The sequence below is a fragment of the Pezoporus wallicus genome, unplaced genomic scaffold (assembly GCF_028554395.1).
Source record: "Pezoporus wallicus isolate ANWC-B61680 ecotype Strahan unplaced genomic scaffold, APGP_CSIRO_Pwel_v1 contig_7461, whole genome shotgun sequence".
Lineage (NCBI taxonomy): Eukaryota > Metazoa > Chordata > Aves > Psittaciformes > Psittacidae > Pezoporus > Pezoporus wallicus.
In genome coordinates, this window is record NW_026637976.1 from 2,369,572 (window position 1) to 2,383,185 (window position 13,614).

At 39.3% G+C, this 13,614-nt stretch overlaps 1 protein-coding gene across 1 annotated transcript in view; it reads right to left on the bottom strand.

Annotated features, from left to right (window-relative positions):
* TENM4 (teneurin transmembrane protein 4) overlaps positions 1-10,482 on the bottom strand; it is a 755,231-nt gene extending 744,749 nt beyond the window's left edge. The window contains exon 1 of the mRNA XM_057408504.1: positions 10,393-10,482. The gene's annotated coding sequence lies outside the window, so the exon portion shown is untranslated. The remainder of the gene's footprint in view (positions 1-10,392) is intronic.
* Positions 10,483-13,614: the final 3,132 nt, after the last annotated feature.

The following is a 13,614-nucleotide window of genomic DNA, read 5'->3' on the forward strand; positions in this document are numbered from 1 at the left end:
ATGATCTTAAGGTCCTTTCCATCCCTATTCTACTATTCTATGATTTGCAGTCCTGGTCTCCATGATCTCCAGGCTATAGGCGGCACTTAAATTTATTCCCCATCTGTACACTCATACATTCTTTCAAAGCAAGGTAGGAACATGGAAAGAAGTTTGTGTATCCAGGTCCCATCCCTACAGGGATTTAGGCTATGAACAACAATGCAGCTATTAAAGATAAGAACAAATAAGAGAAATTCTGAGGAGGTTGTTCATCATGAAACTCTCTTTAAGAATGTTATTCATCATCCTCTGTCAAAGGGCCTAGAGTAATGGCAAAAAAAATACCTTCAACCTTAAAACAATTTATTCAAATGCAATCACTGCACAAAAGTGTGTTTTAGCTATATGGGAAATTGAAAAGGCCCACATCATTACAATGATAGAAGACAAAATATGAAACATGTCTGTGCTTTACAAAGATTAATTTGCACACTTTCAGAACATTTGTGTATATGAATGTCATGTCCCTGTCCATGGCAGGGGGGTTGGAACTAGGTGATCTTAAGACCCTTTCCAACCCTAACTATTCAATGATTCTATGGTTTGACCCCAGCCAGCAACTAAGCACCACACAACGGCTTGCTTATCCCCAGCCTCACTCCAGCAGTATGGAGAGAAGAGAATTGGAAAGGTAAGAGACAGAAATCTTGTGGGTTGAGATAAGAACATCTTAATAATTGAAATAAAATATTGTACAACAATTATAATGAACAGGAAAATAACAAGGAATGAGAATTAAAACCCAAGAAAAATAAATGATGCAAATGAAGACAATTTCTTACCATCAACTGACTCACTCCCTATCGATCCCCCAGCAGCAGCCTCCCTGGTCTATCTCCCCCCAGCTTTACATGCTGAGCATGACCTCATGTGGTTATGACATCATATGGTTTGGAATATCCCTGTGGTCAGTGGGGGTCAGCTGTCCTTCCTGTATCCCCTCCCAATTCCTTGCATACCTCCAGCCCACTCTCTGGTGGGGTGGTGTAAGGAGTAGAAAAAGCCTTGACGTTGTGTAAGCACTGCCCAGCAATAAGGAGAGTATCCCCGTGTGATTAACATTGTTTTCAACACAAACCCCCCAGAAGCCCCATTCCAGCTACTGTGAAGAAAATGAACTCTACTCCAGCCAAAGGCAGAAGAGTCAGTGAAATAAGATCTGTAACTTTGGGAAGATGCAGTACATTTTTCATAGGTAATACAGTGTCTCAGTTTCAAAGCATAAAATTCAAATCAAGTGTAGTTATGGCATTCTGGCCTGTGCTTATGCTAGAAAATAATTCTCCCTCTGAATCTTATTATAAATAGGAAGCTTTGGAGATTGTGATCTTTGCCAATGTGTTCTAATAGGAAATGAAGAAAATTGAGTGTTTCAAAAGAAGGGCAATCTTAATTTCTACAGTGGAGATTGAGTGTCTGTCATACCACAGGTATGAAAACACCGCAGATCCATCATGGCATTTTGAACTCATCCCCCAGTAAGCTCCTAATCTCACGCAATTTGCAGTTCAGGGACTTCTGAGACCTTTCTGCTCCTGCAAGCATGGTCAAAGATGTCTCAGAAGAATTAGGACAATCTGGTAATATCTTTGGAGGTTATCAAGAGACAAATGTAATTTTCTCCCTGTGCTCTGAATTTCGAAAGAGAAAAGCTTGTGTTAGAAGGTTCATATTTAGTAATTTTAAAAAATCATTATAATTAATCCCATAAATCATAAGGAAAATGAAAACTCGCATCCTTTTCACGCTAAAGAAAACCAGTTCATATATGGTCTTGAAGGTACCATTTTCTCTCACCACATCATTCCTTATTTAGCATACTTATGAATGTAACTAGACCAGCTGGCCAAATGTAATAGTAAGTACTCTCTTCCTGATAATTTCCTCCTTCTTTCCACTTTTGCCTGCCAGTAGCTTATGGATTTCTTAATTTTAATTTTCAGCTAATAATAATCACAAAAAAATATAGTAAATAAAACTTGTATGACTATGTTGGTTACAGTATTCATTTAGGCAGCAATCAAAACAAACAGCATGCATCTGTTCACCAGCAGGATATATCTTTCTTATGCATTTTCCAGAGGAATATATTTCCCGCTACACATGAAAATAACTGTAATATATACTGGTTTTTAAAAGTCTACTTTAAATTAGCACATTAAATAGAGCTCAACAGCTTTGATTTTTGTTTCTGGAGGTCCATAAGCTTAGTGAGTGGATCAGAGACACAATGTAGAAGATAGTAGGAAGTAGGCATGTAGAAGATATAGTAGGAGTGTAGAAGATATATGAAGATGTGGTAAGCACACACAACTGTATAAAATGTCTTGTGTGCCTCGTTTCAGCATATGCAGAAATCCTCCTCTCCCTCCCCAAACTCCAGTTTTGAACAAAGTTCTTTTAGCCATGTTTAAAGGCATGAAAAATTATAGGTAAAGCAATCAGTATTTTGTATACAATGCCTACAATCTAACTACACAACCATAGTTTAGTGTGAAACAGATTGGTCTTTCTCTATGTGATTAGATTTCTTTTTCAGACCTCAAGCGTTGGCTGCAATTTGCAGACACGTAAAAGTGTAGAAGCACGTCATATATAAATTAGTAAAGCCACGAAATAACAGGCCCATTTGGAACTCTTTCATTCTTACCAATCACCAATCTGAAACCTCCCATCTAGGAGATGTACAGGAGTTCAAGCAGCATATTACTCTGTATAAACACCTTTTTACTACACTCTGACAGCTTTTGACAAATGTAACACAGAGCAAAATCATTTGCAATGACTGCATCTGCCTTTTTAGAATCCCTGATTAGAACTGCAAAGATTGGGTATTTATTTAAAAGTCAAGACTACGTTCAGCAGATTTTGTGAAGTGTGAACAGTGAAGTCACTTCAATGCCATCTAAGTAGAATTCAAGCAGTTTCTACTTTCCTAACCTACACCTTTGGTATTTTATCTTATTCCCAAAGAACATTTGGCAAGTAACTTGTGGTAACAAACCCTTGTGAATTAATTCACAGCATCACCTCTGAAATAATGTGCTGGCTTGTTTTGCCTGGGTAATGTTGTTACACCCTGACTGTATAACAATGCTTAGGATCACTTGGATTGTGAATACTTCAATCAGTGCACGTGATTAAATATTTATTCTGAACTTAGTAGCTGACTGAACATTTCTTCCCATGCTACCTCAACACAAAACTTCTTGGGTCCTCCTGGTGCTGAAAAAAGGTAAAATACTTGTACTGGTTGGCCAGCTCTAGTACTCAGTCTAGATCAGTCTAGATCATTCAGGGTGATGATGATGAAATTAGTGAGTCAGTTACAGAGAAAAAAAGAATGGATTCACACTCCCAACCTTTGACATAAAGCTAAGCATAAAGATGTCTCTACTAAAACCAATGAACCAAGTTTTCTGTGAACCAGCTGGTTTTCTCTGTGTAAGGTCTCAACTAGGTGCTCTCTTGCCAATAACCATAGAATCATGGAATGGTCTGGGTTTCAAAGGACCTTAAGGTCTTCCAGTCCCAACCCCCTGCCATGCACTAGACCATGTTGCCCAAGGCTCTGTCCAGCATGACCTTGAACACTGCCAGGGATGGAGCATTTACCACTTCTTTGGGCAACCTGCTCCAGAGCCTCACCACCCTCACAGTAAAGAACTTCTTCCTTATATCTAACCTGAACTTCCCTTGTTTAAGTTTAAACCCATAATCGTTATCAACATCTGATGAGCAACCAATTCTAGAAATAAAAACTTCAGGCTCTTTGAAATTAGGTTACTGAGAGATGCAAGCAACGCAGCTTTTATCCAGGCCACTAGTGTTAACCTAGTTCTCTTGCTTATTCCTTTTACCTACTATTTTCAAAAGGTACCTTAAAGTACAAGAAACAAATCATATTATCTGATTCAATATTCTCAGTCAAGTTGCTGTTAGAGACACAACAACAGAATTATCTCCATTATCTGCTAATTTAATCATATTGACCTCCTTTCCCTCTGCTTCTTGCTAAGGACTCTACCATTTAGTAGTTTGCCTGAGCAGATAGATGCCTGTGCCTCCTATGCAACACTTCCCAGCTTCAGGGCTACACCTCCCTGAGATGATTCCCTATTATCTTTTCCCAGAAGACCATTTCCTTCACAGCCTTAAGATGTTTTTGTGATGCAGGATTCCTGAGGAATTCTATACTACCTGCAACACCCGCATCCCTCAAACTATGGTATGCAGAAACACAAACCCTTATTCATTATCACCAAAGTCAGCACCTTTATCTTTGGACCCTGCTCTTCCATATGTTTCACAGCACTCACTGCAGTAAACAGGAGCAGTTTCTCCTCTCCTCTCCTACCTGAGAACAGAAAGTCGCCTTTTACTAATTTTTTTCTTTCTGGAAAGGATGAAACTTTTTCTAATTACCTGGGGTGTGATCCTGTAATCAAAGTCACACATGTTACAGGACAGATAAGAAAAAGCCATGGGCTTAATGAAGAGGAAGAAAACTTGGCTAGAACATGGAACTGAAAGGCAGGAGGTTTGGGATTTATTCCCATCGTTACTATTCGCTTTTACATGATCACTGTCAAGTCATTTAACCTCTGTACCTCAAGCTCCTCTATATACAGCACAAAAAAAGAATTAAAAAGAACATTCGCTGTTCCAGTTGGCTATTTCATGGAGTGAGGCCTAATTAAACCCAGTAATGTGTTTTGAGATCCTTGGATAAAAGGTACTATAAAATGCCCCAACTATTAATTGCTTTCCACTCCCTAGTAGGTTTTAAGTCACATATCTCTCAGAATCACGGATCTCTATTAAACAAAGATTGCTAACAGTGTGCAATCCTGCAGCTGTTGGCTTTTTAATTTCAGAAACAGATGTCTTGTGAGATAGAGCCATCCTTGCTTATGATCTAACCTAAAATCTCAGCTAATACCTTCAAACTTCTGAACAAGAAGGGAAACAACATGCTGCTAACCCACGTTCATATTTTTCTCCACATTCTTCTGGCTTTCTGTATTAAGTCTACCACCTTAGAATATATGCTTCTGCTGAGGTGGATTAAATCTAATCTAAAGTAGGGGAGGTTTTATTTGTTTTGTTTTCCTCACATTCTGGCTAGAGAATCTTCAGGAGGAGATGGAGTGTGTATTGTATAACACCTTCTACTTCTCAGATTACCAAACTGACATGCTTCACAGAATCAGCACAGTCTTGCATGAATCCCAAGCAGTCAGATAGTTTCTTCTAAGCATGTGCATGGATGTGAACCACTATGTAACACAATCACCTCTCCTTTGGTTACCCTTTCTTCCTATAGGGTTACAACGGACAAAACACCACATAGTGGCCCAAAACCTGGGTTAAACTTCTCCTTAAATGACTGCTTGATTTCTTGCTACTCTGGCAAAACCTGACCTATTTGATTATCAAGAGAACCACGAAATCTATAGACTGTCACCTTACCCGCAACTTCCTAGACACTGCTGGAAGGTATCTGCTTAATCCTCTATTGCTTTGGGCTGAATGAACAGTTGCTTCTCAAGAAGGCCCAAACACAAATCCAAACACACCTTTAAAGAAACGACCATCCTGGCATTGTACCATACACCCGTCATCCCAGACTGACAACAGCTGGGTTTTTTAATACATAACACATGTCCAAGAACAGTGTAGCTTGGCAAAAATATTCCACAGAACTATACAAAAGTCCAATATTCTTCAAGCTGAATTAAAACTCTTTGATGAGCTGGATTTGTGTAATGAAACATGAAGGCAGAAGGTAGAAGAAACGTCTCTTTGAAAATAGGCAAACCACACTGTTGCTCAGTTTTGAAGCCAGCATTGATACTGTGAGCCCCCTTTAGCTACCTGAGCACAATTTATAAACATGTTTTGGCTAAGATATTGCTACAGAGACATGCAGCATTGCTTTAGGTGGTATCTTTCATCTTCCCCAGTAACCCCAACTAAAGAAACACAACTTGCACTTTGTGTAGGTGTACAGCAAGCAGGACACATCACTTGTCTGTAGTATGAGGATGTGCAATGCCAAAGCCAGAAAGAACTTCCCAGCTTGATCTAAACAACTGCACTGGTATTGCAAGGAAGATGCAAAAAGTCAAGTTCCAAGTACATTTTCATGTAAAATGGATTTATACAGGTGATTCTGGGCTGGAGAAAGAGACTGTTCATCACTAGGCAGCAATCGTCCATAGAGCCATGTCAGAAAAACATCAATGATGATGAATGCAACTTTTTTACAGTAAAACTGCATTTTTAAACATTTCCAGGGATAAATTATACCTTTTTCTCCAGCAAAAGCAGGATTAATCACTTCCCCTCGACCTGGGGTCTGCTATAAAATAGGAACCAGCTTGTAGCATTCAAACATAGGTGAGAGTTGCCAGCCTCTGCCCTGGGCTGTATTTAACTCTTTATTTATTGAAAATGCTCCAGCTGCAGCTGGAATCTCTCTGTTCAATATTTATTATTTTTTAAACCATAAGGAAATGGGAATGCTAAAACCATTTTTGATCAACGGATTCAGCCTTGAAAGGTTTCAAGGTGTGGCTGACTGCCATTTCTGCAGAGTGACTCTTTTAACTCCACTCTCCCATCGTTAGCAGCTCAAACAAATGTTTTCTGGAAGGAAATCTGAACTTTCAGTTTCTTTGTCAGCACTACTGCTACGGTTTCAATCCTCAGACAGTGAAACACCAGAACACGATACATATGCAATCCTGCAACTGCCACTACATAATGTAATAGTAATATTTTCAAGGTTACAAGTCCTATTTCAGTGTTTTATTTCAAGCTGTTCCCAGTAATTACATAGTAGAGCACCTGTGCTGCATGAGCATCAAGGCTTTTAAGGCCAGAAATTTTACAGACAGAAAGAACACTTACTTTTACCTTAAATTGATTTCATTTTTTTTCATTCAAACAATCCATCAGAACAGTCAACACCCAGATTTGTGAGTATGTTTAGACATGAGAAGGAGAAAATTAAAAGGTGACTTATACAGCAGCAGCTCTAATTGGCATTATTCAAGCTGGTGAAGTACAGATAAAGAGCACAGAAATGAAAAGCTGGAGCTCAGTTCCAAAGAGCCCTTTTCAAGAGGTTTCAGATTCTACTAATCATATAGAAAAGGACTATTATAACTACTTATATTTCCATATAATTGAGATATACAGAGAAGTATGTCATTTGTCAATTCACGCACCTAACAGTAAGGCATATAAACAACAAGATTTACTAAAGAGTTTATGATTCCTAGTGTGTGGAAGCAGCTGCTACTTCTTGTAATTGATCTACTGAGCTCATCATAGTTTTCTTCCCAGTCACTAATTTCTTGTCTATCCCAAACAATATTATGCCCACACATGTAGTACAGTTGCTGTGTATGTTCATCACAGCTATTTTGTAGTATGCTCAGACGCCTTCAGATCCCCAGTATGGCAGTGTTTTGCTGCTAAAAGCATCAGTCTGCAACCTAAGTCAGTTGATATATCTAGTCTCATAATGAATGCAATACAGGGGCTGTTGATTTTGAATGGGGTATCTGAGTCACACTGTTTTAGAGGAAACAGGGTAACTGGATATTGTCTTTATATTTTTTACACATTGAGACTGCAGTTTGAGTTTTATGACTGTAAATGAGAGTGTCTGGTCAGGGATTCAGCTTCCACCAAGGTTGATACTGCCTCTTCCTAATTTAGACAACTTCCAGGTTGATACTGCCTCTTCCTAATTTAGACAATAAAGACTTTACCTGGTGAAAACTGCATTGGTTGCTCACTATAACATACATACAGACGTGTGTTTATCCACTCTCTGTCTCCCAACCCTTTCTCATATCCCCTCACCTCCTTTCTACACAACCGTTTTCTTTAAGGACAGCAATTTTACATCTAATTGATGCTCCAGATCCAGGGGCAGCCAATTAGGGACAAATAGGGCTAGTAGAGAACCCAGGGGACAACCAAATCCAGAAGTTTATTCCAACATTATACCTGACAGAAGTTTCTTCAGCCTATTCTGAAAGTCCTTCAGTGAACATCTCCAGAACACATCCAAGCTGTTGACCCCAACACCTTATTTTCCCAACCTGGCCAAGCTTTCTGTCGCTACCTAAGTTTAGTTTAAATTCCCTACCTTTCAATCTGTCTAGTATGAATCCAGCAGAAAGAGACAATATCTACTTCTTTTTCTAACAGCCTATTATGTATTTGAAGCTCATCAATCCCCTTTCACCATAAACCATCTCAAGCACTTCTCCCTTTCTTTTAGGTCTTATTCATGAACCTCTCATAGCTCACCCTTGTTTTGTCTCTGAGGTCTATGTCCAGCTGGTCCATAGCTTTCCTGAAATGTCCCAGGGTGAACATTCCCTGAGGTTGTACCAATACCAAGCAGAGCAGAAGGATTATTTAGCAGCTTGCAGGCTGTACTTTAATTCACTGTAAAAGGACATTTGTCCTTTTTATGGAAACCTACTATTCTTCATTCATATTCACCTGTGGCATTTTATAAGCCCCTGCTAGGGAGACTGGACACAGGGTTCCCTCTGTAAAATCAGTCATGATTCCCCAAGTGAGCTTCGGTTTTGACCAGCATGTGAAAATCTGTGCCCTCCAGTGATCAAAGCAGTCAGTGATCACACAGACTTCTGAGAGCAAGTCAGACTCTAAAACAAAAGCCTTTAAAGGAAAATTTGAAAACGACAGGACAAATCATATGCACACCTATGGTATTAGGTACCTAATTATCTCCCACAGTTGGACCCTAACCTTGCTAAAGAAATCCCTCTTTCTTTTTTCTTGTTCCTCATCTTCCCTCAGCATCTTTAGAGTTCAGTTGCTCTTGTCCATTCTATAGTAAATCATGCTATTTGTCTTGAAGATTAAGTACCTTCACGTGTGTACATCATCTAAAGTTTTCTGATCATTACACCTATCACCTAACTACAAAGGCTCAGAGACCCTTAGAATAAGTGACTTCGGAAGGGACCTCTGAGTGCCTAGTCCAATCCTTGCCCAAAAGCAAGTCTAAGTGGATGAGGTTGCTGTGGGACTTGTCCAGTTGAGTTTCAAACAATATCTGTGGAAATAAACGCCCTTCTGTTAAGTAAAAGTTTGGACCCCTTCCTCCTGGTACATATCCAGGTGACATGTGAAAATACAGTGCAAAGGCATCTTATCTCTCCTTCATAAAGACTTAACAGAAAAAAAAACCCCACTTGTTTTAAACTAGTGACATTCCAAAGTGGCAAGTTTTTCCGGGGCTAACATCAAATAAGATGTCTTTTTTATAGGTAGAACATGTACCTCCTTACAGAGCAACCTGGCAAGTCAAATCTGGTGATTTCACCTTGAGTTCTGCTGTTTTAAAGCCATAACTCTTTGCCTCATCATCAGATACAAAATCCCTAACAATGTTTGAAAGGCGGATTTTACCCCCAGTTGATGGAAGCAGCAATCAGCACTGAGGACAGTATTGGAAATGCAAGAGTTAAAGCAGCTCCATTAGAAACTAAAGTTATGTTTTACATTATTTCATTTTTGTTAAGTTTTTTTTTTCTTTTTAAGAAATAAGTCTTATGAGCCTTAATGGGTTTTAGTCATTCTTAACAGCTACCTAATGAGCTCTCCAATTATGTAAAGAAGAGCAATTCAGTTCTACATTACTGTATCCCCTCACAGAAACCCAGTTCTTCCTCTTCAGAAATGACTCATGCAAGGTCATACAATAAACCAGAGGCAGGAATAGGACTAGAGCGCAGGTGTTCCTTAGTAGCAACCTTATAAGTAATACTTTAATTGAGGTGTGATTGTCTTAATACTATTTAAATGCTTTTAATATCTGACACACATTTATCAGCTACAGATACAAACTGCACTCATGTTTATAGCCCCACGCTTTTTGGCGTCGCAACAAACCAAAAGCACATCAGTAAATACCAATAAATTACGTACCAGTAAATTAGAGTAAATACAACCCCCAAACTAAGAAAGAGCAAGAAGCTTTCTGACTCCTTCAGAAGCCCATGAAACTGATTTTTCCACATTTCTTATGATGGAGCATCTGTAGATAAAACAACCTCCAGAACATCATGATGCACAGAGGCACAAAATAAAACTGAAAACATGTCTCTGAAGGGAGGGAGGAAACACAATCTAATAATACTGAAGTTATTTGGTAAAGGCAAAGGGAACTGTAAATATTTAAAACATCCTTTGTTTTCAGTAAATAGGTAATTGAACATGATCGAAGCCTTCCTTTGCATAGCTTGACATGAAACATTGAAAAAGTGAAAAAAGAACATACAAGTGGCTTACCAGAAAGCCTGTTTGCTAGGTTGGTATTTCATCCAATACTTGTATGACACTCTGTCTCCAACAGAATCCATATACTATTACCAGGGTCCTATACAAAGATAAAGACAAAACACACTGTCATTCTTTGAGGAACGATGCAAATAAGAAATACAAGTAGAATACTAGTTAGAAATATTGTATGTTCCTAAAATTTCATACCATATCTACTAGAAGAGTGTAGCTGCTATTATAAAGAATTTCAGCTAAGATAAGTATTGGGAGAAATTACATTTGAAAATAACATAGCAAGTTACTGACAGATGGGTAGGTTTTATTTCATCAAAAATAGTTGATAATTCTATATTATAAAAAAAAATACATTCATGCTATGAAATGGATAAAAACCACGTTGTATCCATCTACTTGAATGCAGAGATGTTTCTGGTACTGTTTAAAAATTGAATGTCAATCTTACAAGAAAGCTGAAAATTAGTTGAGAAAGAAAAAGAGTAACTTGTGCTGCTCTACTTTACCTCCTTAAAGCTTAGTCTCAGCTAGCTATTAGACTCTACTCTGAAGCTGGTATTTAAGGAGCAGCACCTCTAAAGCAAATCACCTGTGGGGATGCTCCTCCCTTCACACAGGTTGTTTAAATGGTCGGTTCAGAGTGAACTACCAGCTAGTTAGTTTAGACAGCATGAATCCTAGCCAGAAGGTGCAGGGAAAATAAGAAGAACAGAAATATAGAAATGAAATTGTCCATTTTAATCACAGCAATGTTTAACTGTCTCCGATTCCTGCAGTCTGCAATGTGGCAGTGGTTCAGTAGGCAGACTCCTTGCTTGAAGTTCTGCTCTCAGATGAGAACTCAGGCTTTAATACAATTAACTCTCCCTGAACAGAACCATGACTTTAGGATCAGAAAAGTGCTGCAGATTAGACTTCAGGCACCTTTCTGATGCTCTCCACTGAGCTAATGAGAGAAGTAAATGGCCCAACTGTAAGACTGCTGTTTCAGCATGCACAGACCCTTATTCAAGACCCCTATTTGAATGCACTTTTCATATCTTAAACGTTAGTAGGACACATAAAGCTCAATGTTTATAAAAGAAACTGCCGTATATGCAGGGTACAACATAAATATTTTACAAGTGTGCAGAACCTGCTAAAAAAGACCTCTCACTTTTAGGAATGCATCCTTCCCACCAATAACCACCTCAGTGCCTGTAACCACTTCATGTAAAAGCAATAATCTTGCCAAATACGAGATGGTTGCTGAGATACAGCCTGATCTGCCCAACAAAGAGCAAATGTTTCAATCTGCTTTTAGTGAGTCCATCAGCATCCCTCATCCTAAACGCTCTTTAAGAGTATTTTCCCTCTTAATACACACCAATTAGAAGCAGGAAAAGCAGATGGACAAAATAAATTAGAGACTGCATACCAGCAATGCCTCAGATCAGCACCATTGGCAGATCTAAGCAGCACCAGCCAGTCAGTAGTCAGGAGAAGTATATACATGTTTTTTCCTCCATTCCTTTCCAGAACAAAACTGGGGAGGCACTGCAACTGTTGGAATATTCAGTTTGCAGGGCTGAAGAAAGCAGAAACATGGTCAGGGATGCACAAAACTTGCAGATAATATTTTGATTCCTTGATCTTTAGATTGGGTATAAGGAGGAAATTCTTTCCTGTTAGGGTGGTGAGGCACTGGAATGGGTTGCCCAGGGAGGTTGTGAATGCTCCATCCCTGGCAGTGTTCAAGGCCAGGTTGGACAGAGCCTTGGGTGACATGGTTTAGTGTGAAGTGCTCCTGCCCATGGCAGGGGGCTTGGAACTGGATGATCTTAAGGTCCTTTCCAACCATAACTATTCTATGTTTCTATGATCCCGCAAACACAATGAACACTTCAAACTTCCAGTGAAGAGATGGGCTTTCATTCTCTGCACTAATTATAGTTGCATGGTATGGAGATCTTACACATATGTTTTCCTCATATACATTGCTGAAAAGGTCCAGCTGTCACCAGCCAGTAGAAGATCTAAAGCTACCAGGTTTTCTAGGCTGATAAAGGCAAGTAGAACATCTTGCATAGTATAGTTGCTAGGAAGAAATTGGTACAATGACTTGTGGAAAAACAGGAGCAACTGCACAGCAAGAACCTTTTAATCACAAAGGATCAGGATAGTCATTCCTTGTAGTTGTCCATCCCTAAACACCCTATGCCAGGTAGACTGGCAACCTGGCTTTCAGCATTTGCATTGATGTGTAACATGGCATCTATGCCATCATCAAAATAAGTCCTAATGATTTTTAGGTTGGTTTGGTTGGTTGGGTTGGGTTTGGTTGGTTAGTGTTTTATGGTGATGGCTCCAGATCCTCCATGGTGTTGTCATTAATGGACAGCAATCCTAGTCTGCAACACAGTGTCATGGACTGCACACCTTGGTGACACTGGGGCACAGGAGTTGGGTTGGTAACTGGTGAGGAGCAAAATATCTTGTACAAGAGGAATAAAATGCTCAAACACTAAAATTATACCCAATCCCAATAAGTCCTCTGCAGGTTTATCTTTATGAGAGAATCACCTTGGAGAAAGCTGGAAAAAGCAGAGCAAACCAGTATTTGAAGTCATATCCAGGCAATTTATTCAGAACCTTTGAACCAAGCAGTAGAGTGGCATTCAGGCCTTGCCCATGACTGAATTCAAATGAATGCCTAGATGAATGAAATCTATCAAAATACATATTGATCCAGCTTCTTGAACTGAGTAAAGAGTGCAGTTCTGCCTCCTCTGTGATGCCGCCTTGAATGAGTCTCATACTTGACCTTTATTCCCTTACCTAAGAAAATGAAAGAGCTTATATAGAACAAACGATAAGTACTGAGAAATGTGAGGAATTTGTTCCTCCTGTGCTGGCTGGAAAGTGCAAAAAGGCTCACAATCCTTGCATAAAAAAGTATGCATCACTTTGGCCATAAGAACTTGATGAAGCAAGTGCACAGAGGGAATGTGGAAGATAAAGAAAGAAAGGAGGGAAAAATTATAGACGTGAGTGGTGGAGCAGACTCACTGCAATGGTACAGGCTGAGTACTGTCTATACTCAAGCCAAAAAGGACTTCATAAGGCAAGAAGTAATGGCAATCAGCTTTAGACAGAGGAGAAGAATGGAAGATGAAAAGCAACCAGAATAAGACAGATTTCAAATTAATGAGGATAGCTCATTCCCCTCCCTTCCCT